Consider the following 15,495-nt stretch of genomic DNA (forward strand, 5'->3'; position numbering starts at 1 on the left):
TAACTGCAATGCATGTCACAAATGATGCACAATTACAGGTAGTGTCTTGTCGTAGTGGGAGGGTTGTTAGGCAACTTGATAGATTCATGTTTTTGGGAGAGTCTTTGGACATGATCCCTAGTGGACATGATACTGATCCCTGGACATATGATGAAGCACTCCAAGATAAAGATGCAGCATCTTGGCAAAATGCAGTGAACTCTGAAATAGAATCTATGCATTCTAATCAAGTCCGAGAGCTTGTTGAACCACCAAATGGTGTAAAAGTCATTGGATGTAAATGGGTCTACAAAAGGAAAAGAGGAACAGACGAGAAGGTGAAAACCTTTAAAGCGAGGTTTGTTACGAAGGGGTATACTCAGAAAGAGTGAATTGATTATGAGAAAACCTTTTCACCGGTAGTCATACTTAAGTCTATCCGGATTCTTTTATCTATTGCTGCTCATATGGATTTGAGGTTTGGAAAATGGATGTCAATACAGCTTTCCTTAATGGAAGTCTTTAAGAAAACATCTATATGAAGCAACCACAGGGATTCATTGCGAAAGGCAAAGAGCATCTTGTATGTAAGCTCAATCGATCCATTTATGGACTGAAGCAAGCTTCAAGATCTTGGAACATCCGATTTGATGAAGTGATGCAGTCTTATGGATTCATTCAGTGTCCAGATGAGTCTTGTGTATACAAGAAAAGTGACGGAAATGTGGTAGTATTTCTTGTACTATACGTAGATGACATTTTGCTCATTGACAACAATGTCAAAGTGTTGTCAGACGTAAGGGTATGGTTGTCCAAGTAATTTGATATGAAGGACTTGGGTGAATATGGACATATTCTTGGGATCAAAGTAATAAGGGATCCAAGAAAAGGATGTTGTGCTTATTCCAAGCTTCATACATCGATACTATCTTAGCTCGTTTTAGCATGCAAAACTCCAAGAAAGGTTTTCTACCTTTTCGGTATGGAGTACCTTTATCTAAAAGGATGTGTCCTAATACATCAAAGTAGATAGAGGAGATGAAGGCAGTTCCTTATGCTTCGGTTGTAGGAAGCCTAATGTATGTGATGCTATGTACGAGACAGAATATCTATTTTACTGTGGCCATGGTTAGCAGATATCAAAGTAATCCAAGACCGGGACATTGGACAACTATAAAGCATATATTAAAGTACCTGAAAAGGACTAGAGATTATATGTTGGTTTACCTGGAAGATGATTTGCTCCCTATGGGTTACACAAATTCATACTTCCAATTAGATAGGGGCAACAATAAATCAACCTCGGGGTATGTGTTTACTTTTGGAGGTGGAGCCATAGCATGGAGGAGTGTTAATAAGAAATGCATTTCAAACTCCTCCATGGAAGCTAAGTATGTGAAAGCCTTTGAGGTAGCCGAAGAAGCTGTATGACTCAAAAACTTCTTGATGGACTTAGATGTGATTCCTGATTTTCCCAAAGTTATCACAATTTATTGTAATAATAGTGGTGCAGTAGCAAACTCGAAGGAACCATAAGCCCATTAGGCAAGTAAACACATTGAGCGCAAGTACCACCTGATACGAGACATTGTAAAACGAGGGGAGGTTGTTGTCGCCAAGATTACATCAACAGATAACCTGGCAGATCCTTTCACTAAGGCCCTTCCGGCGAGAGCTTTTGATAGACATGATGAGGGGATGAGAATCAGATGTATGACAGCATTTATGGCAGCAAAGTCTTTTAGTATAAGTGGGAGATGTTGGTGCAATTGACCTAGGTTTTGATGTGTGTGTCAAAGAGTTTAAGTTAGACTTTCATATGTATTTGATATGTGTTTGAGTCTTGCAGGACTTTGTGAAACACATGAGAACTTGGTGCAACCAAGTGTGGAAAACTTATCCAAGGGCTCGGATCCTTGAGTCAGTGAAGGATGGTGTGGAAAGACATCCGAGGGATCGCCGGACGAGGAGCAATGGAGTGGAGCCGAGGGAAGTGGACTTCAAGGCAACATGAAGGATGGCACGGAGAGGAGCCGCGAGCTCGGGTGCATATGAGGGACGAAGGATGAGGAAGAAGACTTCAAAGGCAACTCCAAAAAGGATGAGAGGAGTGAATGTACTGGGACTAGTCGACTGGTAATGGGACCAGTCGACCGATCCAGGTTCACAGAATGCACAGAAGCATTCTGTGCTTATCGGCTACGGGGAACAGTCGACTGGTACATAGCCGTTGGCAGAATTTGACTTTCTACAGAGAGCCGTTGGCTGGGTCCAACGGCACACCAGTCGACTGGTGTCGGGGTTTGAGTTGATTGTTGATCAACTCTCTCCTCTTATTTAAGGGATGCTTTGAGGGCTTGAAGAAGGTTACTGGTGCTAATTGTAAACCTTCTTAGTCTTGCCCAAAGCTTCCAAGTTCAATTCTCTTCCTCCCAATCTAAACTCCATCTTGTAAAGAGGAAGAGATCATCTTGTGAGAGGTTTGCTCCATCGAGAGGAGAAGCTCTAGCCGGAGATTGCCGGGGACTAATCCACCGAAGGATCAAGGGCTCATCCACCTCAAGGACACGTCGTGGAGTAGGAGAATCATCTCCGAACCACGTTACATCGAGCGTGTTAGCATTTGTATTCTTGTTTGTTTTTCATTGCTTTAGCTTTTGCATATTCCGCTGTGCACTAACCCTCTTGTAGAGAAGAAATTGATTTGGGGGTGACCTAGCTATCCAACCCCCCTTCAAGCCGACCACCGATCCTCCTACAATTGGTATCAGAGCAAGGTTGCCCTTCAACGGACTAATCTACAAGAAGATCACATCATCAAATGGTCGGCTCAAACATTCATCCACCCAAATTCGAAGGGGACTTCTCTTGGTGGAAGAAGAGAATGGAGGTATTCTTCGAAACCGATTTTGATATTATGCTAATCATGGAAAATGGTTTTGAAGTGCTTAGGGATCAAGACAATAAGATACTTGAGAAAACAAGGTGCAGCAAGAAGGAAAGGGAAGAACATTTAGCGAATTCGAAAGCCATCCATCATCTACTAAATGTTCTTCCCCAACAAGAAGTAACACGGGTGGGAACCTACTCAAGCGCCAAGGAGTTATAGGAAAAGCTAGTGGAGCTTCATGAAGGCACATCGGAGGCTAAATTGGGAAGAAGAGGTCTTCTCTGAACTCAACTCAACAATATAAAGCTTGAGAAGGGAGATAAGGTATCTACACTTCATGCTAAAATTAAAGAAATTTTAAGTGGACTAACAAGTGTAGGCGAGAAACTCTCCAACCGAGACATCATAATGAAAGCCATCAATGCTTTCCCAAGAACCTCAACATGGAGCTCCATTGTCGATTCATTCTACATTTCAAAGGATCTAGAGAAGAGCTCTCTAGATGAATTCTTCTCAACAATGGAGCTTCACGAAACAAGGGTCGAAGGATTAGAAGGAGAAACAAATAGATCAAGAGAAGTAGCTCTTGTGGAAAACAAGGGAAAGGGTAAGAAGAAGAAGTCTTCATCCCCACCATCATCCGACTCCGAAGAATCAAGCGCCTCAATGGATAGCGACCAAGAGGCGTATATGGTAAGAAAAATGAGAAGAGCTTTTAAAAAATTTTCATCTAACAAATCCCATGCTAGGAAAAGCTCAAGAAGCAAAAGTAGGACAAGGAAGATCATTTGCTACAATTGTCAAGGAGAAGGACACATAAGAGATGAATGCCCCCTATTGAAGAAGAAGGAAGAAAAGAAAAAGACAAAAGAAAAGGGGAAGAAAGTCAAAAATTTAAAGGCTACATGGGATGATCCATCATCATCGGAGGAAGAGGAGCACCATGTAGTAAATTTTGCTCTAATGGGAATTGATGATATAGCCTCCACTTCATCCGAACAAGAAGAAGGAAGGAGCTCAAGTGAAGATGAAGAAGGGAGCTCAAGTGAAGGGGGAGGTCAAACTTCGGATTCGGACTTCTCGGTAAGTGAGGTACATAATCTTCCTCCTCATATTTTAATTAAAATTATTTCAAGCACAAATGATGACTTGTTCAAGGCAAAAAGGAAGAACAAGTCTTTGAAACATGATATTAGCATGCTTGAAGAAAAATTAGAATCCATGTGTACTAAGGACAACTTCGGATTCGGACTTCTAGGTAAGTGAGGTACATAATCTTCCTCCTCATATTTTAATTAAAATTATTTCAAGCACAAATGATGACTTGTTCAAGGCAAAAAGGAAGAACAAGTCTTTGAAACATGATATTAACATGCTTGAAGAAAAATTAGAATCCATGTGTACTAAGGACAACAATATGCATGCTTCTTATAATGATTCATGTTTAGAAGAAGAAAATAGGAAATTAAGGGAAAAGGTAGAATACCTTACCAATGCCCTTAGGAAATTTGAAATTGGCTCTAAAACCCTAAATATGATCATTGGGAGCCAAAGGGCAAGTTTTAAGAAAAATGAAATAGGATACAATGAACCAAACAATGAAAAGACCTATCATTGTCTACTTGCTAGGGGCAATCCAAGACAAAGACCATAGATAGGAAATGGATCCCCAAAGAGTACTTGGTCAACCCAATTAGAAAGAATTTCTATTGGGTGCCAAAATCAATCCTCAAGAGTTAGAGGATTTTTGGTTAGTCAACCATTGAAATCATAATTCAAATCCTTGAAAAATGGTTGACTTGAGACCTTAAGGGGGAGCACTTAGCATTGCTAGAAATTTAAGTAGAAGTTACCTTTATCTCACAATGACTTGTCTTCTTTTCTGACCATAAATGTGAGATATTAGGATGATACAAATAATTCACAAATGCTTATGACATTTTGATGAGTTATGAGATGTATCAATTTTTAGTGATGATAGGCCAACTATGGGAAAACAAATATTTAATTAATGAACATCTTGCCCATAGATCATAGTTGGATATTTTAAATGTTTTATAAAATAATCCTATGTTTTATTTACTATGGTATAGCTATATTGAAACATATGAGTGCAAAACTGGGTTTTAAATTGATACAAACTTGCATGGTTTTGAGATTTGGTCAAAATTTCAAAAATACTTTGAATTTTCATGAAAACATATTTTTCCTTGTTAAAGAACATGTCAAGAAATATGTGTTCAAAATTTCATGATTTTTTGAATTTTCTGGAATTTTTTATGGATTTCTGAAGTTGGCCTCAAAAGGCTGAAATTCGAGTTCAGCATGTATCAGTCGACTGTGACAGGTACCAGTCGACTGGTACCAGCCTTCCAGCACTCTGAGGGTTTCTAAAATCAAGTGTTTGGTCCAAAATTGGTTGGAATTGATACCATAGTATGTGTACGTGTCTGGTACAATATTTTTAATGGTGTCAAAGGGGGAGAAAAGGGAAGGTTAAGTTAGTAACCTACTTGGTTTACTTGTGTGCAAATCTTTGAAAATTAAGGTTGAGAGCATGTATTAAGGGGGAGCTTAGGTTTTATGCTTCATGTTTACATATTGCTTCAAATTTTCAAAGTTATTATTTATGCCTAACTTAAACATATCGCCACACATCAAAAGGGGGAGATTGTTGGTACAATCGACCTAGGTTTTGATGTGTGTCAAAGAGTTTAAGTTAGACTTTCATATGTATTTGATATGTGTTTGAGTCTTGCAGGACTTTGTGAAACACATGAGAACTTGGTGCGGCCAAGTGTGGGAAACTCATCCAAGGGCTCGGATCCTTGAGTCGGTGAAGGATGGTGTGGAAAGACATCCGAGAGACCGCCGGACGAGGAGCAATGGAGTGGAGCCAAGGGAAGCGGACTTCAAGGCAACGTGAAGGATGGCACGGAGAGGAGCCGCGGGCTCGGGTGCATCTGAGGGACGAAGGCCGAGGAAGAGGACTTCAAAGGTGACTCCGGAAAGGATGAGAGGAGTGAATGTACTGGGACCAATCGACTGGTAATGGGACCAGTCGACTGGTAATGGGACTAGTCGATTGATCCAGGTTCACAGAATGCACAGAAGCATTCTATGGTTGTCGGCTACGGGGACCAGTCGACTGGTACATAGCCGTTGGCAGAATTTGGCTTTCTGCAGAGAGCCGTTTGCTGGGTCCAACGGCACACCAGTCTACTGGTGCTTGGACCAGTCGACTGGTGTCGGGGTTTGAGTTGATTGTTGATCAACTCTCTCGTCTTATTTAAGGGATGCTTTGAGGGCTTGAAGAAGGTTACTGGTGCTAATTGTAGACCTTCTTAGTCTTGCCCAAAGCTTCCAAGTTCAATTCTCTTCCTCCCAATCTAAACTCCATCTTGTAAAGAGGAAGAGATCATCTTGTGAGAGGTTTGCTCCACCGAGAGGAGAAGCTCTAGCCGGAGATTGCCGGGGACTGATCCACCGAAGGATCAAGGGCTCGTCCACCTCAAGGACATGTCGTGGAGTAGGAGCATCATCTCCGAACCACGTTACATTGAGCGTGTTAGCGTTTGTATTCTTGTTTATTTTTTATTGCTTTAGCTTTAGCATATTCCGCTGTGCACTAACCCTCTTGTAGAGAAGAAATTGATTTGGGGGTGACCTAGCTATCCAACCCCCCTTCAAGCCGACCACCGATCCTCCTACAGGAGAATGTTGGGATGTATACTATAAGCCTAGCTTTTGTATGAACATCTGTCTTGAAATATATTGAAATGAGAATCACTTTGGTCAAATGTCTGCATTTTATATTTATATATATGTCAATGTAGTTGTCCATTTAATTTATATTGTAGATAACATGGTGTGTGGTGCCACACAAAAGATCATGTTATCGGTTCCTTATAAATTATAAATAATAGCACACAACCAAGATGGATTGGGACAAACCATTGGAACGATTGTAGTTTAATTTGGTATTAGTTTGTTTTGACTATAAAATTACACTAGTACACTATGTGTGTATTGAGCAGGACCATTTAAGGTTGTTCGATTTGTACTGACTATATAAAAGACCAGAACCTCTGTTATTATGGATGTGTGTCCTCTTAATCCCTATATAATAACAAGCACGTATACTTATTATTTATTTCTTTAACTTATCAATGAGTGCGATTTATTCGTTACATCAATAGCCCAGATAAGTTGCGAGATAGTATTATTTATATGGTGTGTTGTTGATTATAGAATGAAACTATGTCCTAATTATTTAAGTAGATGATGCCCCCTTGAGGAGATCATAAGGATTATCATGTAAACCCTGTAGGTGGACTTTGTTCGCCATGATTATAAAGTTGAGTGGTACTACTCTTGGAATCAGATGTTAATTAAGTGGGTTGTCAGTAATTCAATTAATTAATGGACATACGATATCTTAAACACGGGGAGATTAATGCACTCATGATAAGAAGGAGCCCATATTGTAATATGAGATTGGTACGGTAGTTCAATAATAATCCTTTAGTGGTATAGGTTATTATTGATGAACTTAGGTTGGGTGTTCGGGCCGAACACAGGAAGCCAAGCACATCAGGAGGCCTAAACCAATTCCTCTTCTAGGTCCCTGTTGTAGCCTCTATATAAAGCCTCGCATCCACCCATTCACAACTTAGTTTGGTTTAAGTTAACTTGATTTGGTTTAACTTAACTTGGTTTGGTTTAACTTAACTTAGTTTGGTTTAACTTTGTTGGGATGTATACTATAAGCCTAGCTTTTGTATGAACATATGTTTTTAAATATTTTAAAATGAGAATCAATTTGGTATTAGTATGCCTTGACTATAAAATTACACTAGTACACTATGTGTGTATTGAGCAGGACCATTTGAGGTTGTTTGATTTATACTGACTACATAAAAGAACAGAATCTCTATTATTATGGATGTACATCCTCTTAATCCCTATATAATAACAAGCACGTATACTTAGTATTTATTTCTTTAACTTATCAATGGGTGATATTTATTCGTTAAATCAATAGGTCCGATGAGTTGGGAGATAGTATTATTTATATGGTGTGTTGTTGATTATAGAAGGAAACTGTGTCCTAATTATTTAGGTTGATGATGTCCCCTTGAGGAGCTCATAAGGATTATCATGTAAACCTGCAGGTGGACTTAGTCTGGCATGATAATAAAGTTGAGTGGTACTATTCTTGGAATCAGATGTTAATTAATTGCGTTGTTAGTAACTCAATTAATTAACAGACATACTATATCTTAAACACGAGAAGATTAACACACTCATGATAAGAAGAAGCCTATATTGTAATATGAGATTGGTGCGGTAGTTCAATAATAATCCTTTAGTGGTATGAGTTATTATTGATGTACTTGAGTTGGGTGTTCGGGTCGAACACAGGAAGCCCAAGCTCATCAGGAGGCCTAAACCAATTCCTCCTCTAGGTCCCTGTTGTAGCCTCTATATAAAGCCTCGCATCCATCCATCCACAACTTGGTTTGGTTTAACTTAACTTGGTTTGGTGTAACTTAACTTAGCTTGGTTTAACTTGGCTTGGTTTAAATTGGTTTGGTTTAACTTAACTTGGTTTGGTTTAACTTGATTATAGAACGGGAGATTTTTTCTTAATAGAATTCTGTTATTTTTCTTTCTTTGTAACCGACGGCAAGCCTATAAAAAGGGGTAGGTGGTGGCCCCTAAAACCTAATTTTCTAATTTTCTCTCTTCTCCTCCTCCCTCTAGTGTCGGCGCCCCCCTTCCTCCTCCCTCTAGGGCTAGCACTCCCTTCCACCACCCTCTAGGGCTAGTACCCCCCTTCACCTATTGCTAAGGGCTGGCGCCCCTTCTCCCTTGGTGGGTGGCAACTTGAAGAAGAGGAAGAAGAAGAAGAAGAGGAAGAAAAGAAGAAGGTGCCCCATCCTAGAGCCTCCTTTTGTAGCTGACGGTTTGGAAACCGAGAAGAGAAGGAGGGTGGTGTTGTCTTGGTAGATCGTCACCCACACGACGTCCAAGAAGAGGAGAGGAATACGGCAGAATATCAAGAGGTCTTTAGCTACAAAGAAAAGGTACAACTAGTTCTTTAATTCCGCTACATAATTAGTTAGTTTTCTTTGTATCATTTTTGGAATACTAACACAAGAGGCCAGCGATCTTGTACTTCAATCAAGGTGTGCTTTGATCCATCAAGAACTTGATTGATCAAACACATGTTTGATCAAACATGTGGTTGTTAGGAAAAGTTCCGTACTTGTACAATTTTTGTACAGGAAAATTTAAACAGAACGAAATTCCAACGCCCTTCAAGTGGTATCAGAGCAAGTTTTCTGGTTCTGTGTAATTGGTTTTCGGTTAAATTATGCACTGTTCATATATAAGTTTAGGTCGGATAATAGTCGGATGTGCAAGATAGATTAACTCTGTGGTTACAGGCATCCTAGATCCAACTATTATGACTTTGTGTGTTTGTGTATGATTTGAACCCTCGGGCATATTGAGGTTGTTTTGTGTGCATGATTGTAATAATTAAATACGACTGATTGCCGTATTATTTTTTTTACTTTCTGTGCAATCTAGATTACATGTAAATTCCTTTATGGAATATAGGATCGATAAATGTATTTTTTTTTGTTGCGGCTTGTATCCTTGCTATGCGTGGTGCTATTTTAAGGATCGGAGGTGCGGCGGAGAAGGAAGCGAGATAAATGCGACGGCTTGATCCATTAGAGGCATATTGGAGGGCAGTGATCCATTGGCGGCATATTAGAAGACAGTGTTGGATGAGGTCATAATAGTTGGAAATTTTATTTTCATATTTATTGTCTTTATATGTTGTTTTATGTGTTGTGATGTGTATTGTGATGTGTGTTGTGATGTGTATGCATGTTAAAATTCCTTAATTTAAATAACTAAGTAGGAGAGAGATTATTTAAATAAATTCCACGGTCTCCATTACTGGTTTGTAAGTGATGCATTCAAACTTGCGTGTTGACTTTAAGTGTCTTCCTCCATATCGGATGAGTTTGTTTGCGGATCACTAGATCAAACTTCCTCTATGGATGATTATAGAAAATTATTTAGGTATGTGTGATCTTCTCCATCTAAAGGGACACAATCCTAATTAATGGACTAAGTATCAAGTAATGGTATATACTTAGGTGCATTTAATAGTATCCTCCCCATCGGAGTCACTGCTATTATTTGTGTGACCGAAGATGAACCAACTATTAATTTTATTTGTCATAAAGTTAGGTTGACAAGATAACTTGGTTTGGTTTAACTTAACTTGGTTTGGTTTGGTACAAGATAACTTGGTTTGGTTTAACTTAACTTGGTTTGGTTTAACTTAACTTAGTTTGGTTTAACTTGGTTAAGTTTTCTCCATCCTAGAAAGGGAGATTTTTTCTTAACAGAATTCTGTTATTTTTCTTTGTTTGTAATCGACGGCAAGCCTATAAAAAGGAGTAGTGGTGGCTCCTAAAACCTAATTTTCCTAATTTTCTCTCTTCTCCTCCTTGTGACCGACACTCCTCCCTTTCCTCCTCACCTAGGGTCGGCACCCCTCCCCTCCTCTTTGCTTAGGGTCGGCGCCCCTCCCCTTCTCCCTTTCTATGAGTCAGCTACCCCTCTGCTTGCTAGGGTCAGCGGCCCCCTCCTTGCTAAGGCCGGCGCCCCCCTCTTCTACTCCTTGGTGGGTGGCGGCTTGAAGAAGAGGAAGAAGAGGAAGAAAAGGAAGAAGAGAAGAAGGTGCCCCATCCTAGAGCCTCCTTTTGTAGCCGGCGATTTAGAAACCAAGAAGAGAAGGAGGGTGTTGTTGTCTTGGTAGATCGTCGCCCACATGACATCCAAGAAGAGAAGAGGAATACGGCAGAAGATCAAGAGGTCTTTAGCTACGAAGAAAGGTATAACTAGTTCTTTAATTCCGCTACGTAATTAGTTAGTTTTCTTTATATCATTTTTAGAATATCAACACAAGAGACCAGTGATCTTGTACTTCGATCAAGGTGTGTTTTGATCATTCAAGAACTTGCTTGATTGATCAAACATGCGGGTTGTTAGAAAAAGTTCTGTTCTTGTACAATTTTTTTTTATACAGAAAAATTGAAATAGAACAGAATTCTAGTGCCTTCAAGTTAGAGGTTTAATGATGCTGCCGAAGGCGAACTTGGTCGTGTCCACCACTTTGGTACGAAAGAAAAGCTTAGTCGGGTCCATCTGCTAGTACCCGTGGCCCATGGGAGTCTCCGGATCCTGGCTTGTCGGAGCTACCAGAAGGTAAGGACGGAAGCTTGCGAAGGCTGAAAGCTTCAAAGCGGATGTGTCATCAACCTTTTTATAGGATAGAATTAAGAGTGTGTTTAGACAACTACATGTGGAGACACTGCTTTTCTAAGCAGCATCACTTCATACGCACTGCAATATTATAACATTAATGTCTAAAGAGGGGCATCTTTCCAAAGCATTTTTATCTATTTATTTTTCTCCAATTGCTCGTGCCAGCAACCTAGGTCTTAATATGATATTTAAAATTTTAAATATGTTTAATAATTAAATAAGATAAATAAAATTCAAGGAGTTTAAAATTAATTTAATATGAATAACAATATTTTTTATTATTTATTATAATTATTATATTTTTACTGATAAAACTATTACATATTAATTTTTTTATACTTTTTTTATTTATCCCAACCCTTTCATATCTATAGCCTAGTCTATCTATTTTTTTTGATCCATCCTGGACTACCAAACATACTGGGATTTCAATTTAGTTTGGAGCACACCGTGAGAGAATAGTAATCCTCCTTTTCTAACACATTTATTCCAATAATTTAAACATCTTATAAATTTATTAATTTTTTATATTTAGAAATCAATTCAATGTATCTCATTTGTTCTATTTTCTATAACATGTATTATGTATGATTGTAGAAAAAAAAGATTTGGGATGAGAAGTTGATGGATTTGAGGTTTTTGAATGAATGCATTAAAGAAAATAAGGTACTGGAGAGTTTGTGGACAACAAATCGGTTTGAGTTAATGTAAGTTAATATAAATAATTATTCATTAATTTTTTATTATCTTGTATTAATTCTTACTTGTTTGTTTTTATATTAATTAAATTAATATAAACTATTGTTATATGGATATGAATAATATAAAGGGAGATAAAATGTTGATGATCACTCTACTCAGCCTTCATTCAATCTCAAATCATGGCGCATGTGATGTGGTGGGTGACCAATATAAGGGGAGGATGTACTGATTTGGATGCAATCAACACTTTAGAAGATCATACAATGGAAGTTCCAATGAAATGTGCTCCAATGAGAAGACTAAAGAATTATCTCAAGAAATTGAAAACATGCGTGTGCTACTAGCAAGAGGATGGAGGAAGAAATTATTGAAAACAAAAATAAATTGTATCTCGTTATCATATAAAATAGACCAAGGGAAGAACAACTTATCGAGGAGATCCACCCCTCCTCGATTGAAAGCAAGATTTGGGACAGAAAAGTGGTGAAGGTAGGTAAAGAGAAGAAAATCTAAAGGAAATAATTCGTAAAATGATTCAAAAGGTGGGATATATAAATCATTTATATTTAGAAAGATTTGATTCCCGTAAGTGTCATGAGAGATAAAATAAAGATTAAATTATTTTATCTTTGATTAATGGTTAAATGTGTTAGCTAGAGCCCTAGAGCCAATCATTTGATGATTATATTTTTGGACTTGTTGTATCATATTCTATATAAATAAAGGCATTTGGTTTTTGGTTATTATACTTACTTGTATTGGTGCCAAATAAACTAAGTATAATAACGTCCTTGAGTAGAAGGTTCTTACCTATATCAATCGATTGGTTGAATCGATAGTGAGATGATATAGGGAACACTACTCTTAATCATTCCTAGTCGAGTATTAACTTTTAGGGATAATGTTAATGCAATAAGACTAGCATGTAGGTCAACTCGATGACTTGATCTCACAAGTCATGGATATAGAGATATCAAGTTGACACATGGATATGCATTAGAGAATGTATACTGAATGACCCGTCATGAGAAAGTATCATGGATCGTTATATGAGTGTCATATACTTTCTCATGTGGCTATTAGTATGACTACTAGTCTTTAGACCTGAAGTCAACATGGTTCCCTACATAAGGAGTTATGTACTTTGGTTTCGTCAAACGTCACCCGTAACTGGGTGGACTATAAAGGCGATTACTGGGTATGTAACAAATTATGCGGAGGGATGTGAGTGATGTAGATGAGATCTATCCCTCCTATATGACGGGAGAGACATCGGTATTCTTGATAGAGTGAGACCACGAAGTGCATGGCCATGCCCAAATGAGTCAATATAAGATATTGAGCTCATTTGATTTAGTGAGTCTACTTGGAGTTCAGGATTTAGATTGATCAGAGGATGACACGGTCTATGCCTCACATTGATCAATCTAGATGTCTAGGATAGAAGGACACTTGTCATATTTTGTGAGGAGTCACAATTAGTAGTCACAAGGTGATGCTGGATCTCAACATTCTTGTAACATTGGGTAGTAATGATGTGTTGCTAGATATCGCTCATTACTTATGCTCCTAAATGGGTTTAGGGGCATTGCCAACGTTACAAGAACCTATAGGGTCACACACTAAGGATAATTAGATGGAGATTAGGTTCATATGATGAACCAAGAGGATTAGATTCATTTGATGAATCAAATTGGATTAAGAGTAATCCTAATTGGGCTAATTGAGTTGGACTCAAGTTAATTCATGTGTTAAATGAGTCTCATTTAGATTATGACTCATTGAATCAATTTAATTAAATGAATTAGATTCATTATATTAAATTGGCTTGAATTAAATGGTTGGATTAGCTCAACCATGAGAGAGATTAAGTCAAGTTTGACTTGATTTGAGAGAAAGATGAAGAGTCAAGTTTGACTTGACTTTATGCCGCCTCATTGGTGAGTTGGCATTGATTAGGCCAATGATGATGCTCCACATCATCATGGTTGCTTAAGTAGGATGCCACCTCATGGGAGTTACCAAGAGATGTGACTCTTGGCATTTCATGGAGGTTACACATCTCTTAATGTGGCCGGCCACATCAATAGGAGGATGAGTTTCATTTTGTGAATTAATCTCATTCATTCCCTCATCTTCTTCCTCTAGCTCTCCCTCTCCCTCTCCTCCTCAACTTGGCCGAACCACACAAGGTGCGCTAGCACACCCTTTTGTGTGGTTTTTCTCCACCTACGTGTCCGTGTGGATACTTCTAGAGGGGTATCTATTTTGATACTCTCGAGATCCAGCATCGTTTGGATGAGCGGGAACGCGAAGGGCTTCGCTTCAAAGGTATAACCTTTTCTTTTGTAGATCTAAGTGTAGATCTAGGTAGAAACTCGTATTCGTATATTTTTCAAATTTTTCTTTGCACGGATCCGTTGGCTAGGGGCTTTCGGGGTTTCCGCGATGCGGAAAAGCGGTTTTCGCGGCCCGAAAAACCCAACAGTGGTATCAGAGCCACGTGCGAAGATGAATACGAGTTTATTTTGATTTTTATGAAAAATAAACATTCTGTGAATTTCTGTAATTTTAAGTTTTTAATGATTTTTATGAGTATTTTTCTCGTAGAAGCGAAGCACAAGTGTTTCTACACTTGTAGGCTTCGACTACCGAGAAGTTTTTCCCAAAACGGCCAAGTTTCGCCCCAAAACTTTTTGGGACAGCGGGCTAAGGCGCTGTTAGATCGCAAAGGAACCCTCGCGATGGTTAGATCGCGGGTAGGGGCGCTGCCCCTGGCCTCGCAAGGGGATTCGTTCCGCGATTGCGTCCGAAAACCGCTAAACGGAACTGCTGGGAAATTGTACTCGTAAAAATTGTAAAAATTATAGAAAAATTACAGAAAATTATAGAAATATATAATTTCGAATTATATATTATTTTTGTGATAGTCATGGCCCAAAATACCCAATATGTTTGCATTTTTGTTGTAATTTATAATACGACCTGCGTGCCGTCATGTGTTTGTGTGTGTTGTATTTGATACGCGACCTGCGCGTCGTGCCTCCCTATTTATATTCTGGTTGTAAATTAGATTTATACTCGAATGTAACTCGAGTTTCTAAATTGTAATGTAAATTTTGAAGCGGTGGAAGGTCCACTCAAGACGGAGTTACGAGGAAGGCGCGAGCAACACAAGGTGGTCAAAAGGAAGGCGCTTGAGAAGCTGTTGACCTTAGGTTGACCATTCGATCTTCTCATTGGCTTGAGAAGATTGTAGTTGGGCCATGACATAATCACAAAATTATTTAATTAATTGCTTTTGTGTGTATGTGATGCATGCTAGTTAATTAAGTAATTAATTAGTGCCTAACGATTAGATTAGATCTAAGTCGTGCACATGATGCACTCTTCGATTAGATTAGATCTATCGAGTATATGATACACATCATCGTTTAGATTAGATCTAAATCGTGACAACTCGTAATGCCTACCATGCCGTGATACCTACCACTACCTCGATCGCATGTTGTTGTTGAATCTGCCAAAGCAGAGCAACACATACTATCTTGGTAGGGTACGGAGGGACA

Source organism: Zingiber officinale, chromosome 11B (genome assembly GCF_018446385.1).
Source record: "Zingiber officinale cultivar Zhangliang chromosome 11B, Zo_v1.1, whole genome shotgun sequence".
Classification (NCBI taxonomy): Eukaryota; Viridiplantae; Streptophyta; class Magnoliopsida; order Zingiberales; family Zingiberaceae; genus Zingiber; species Zingiber officinale.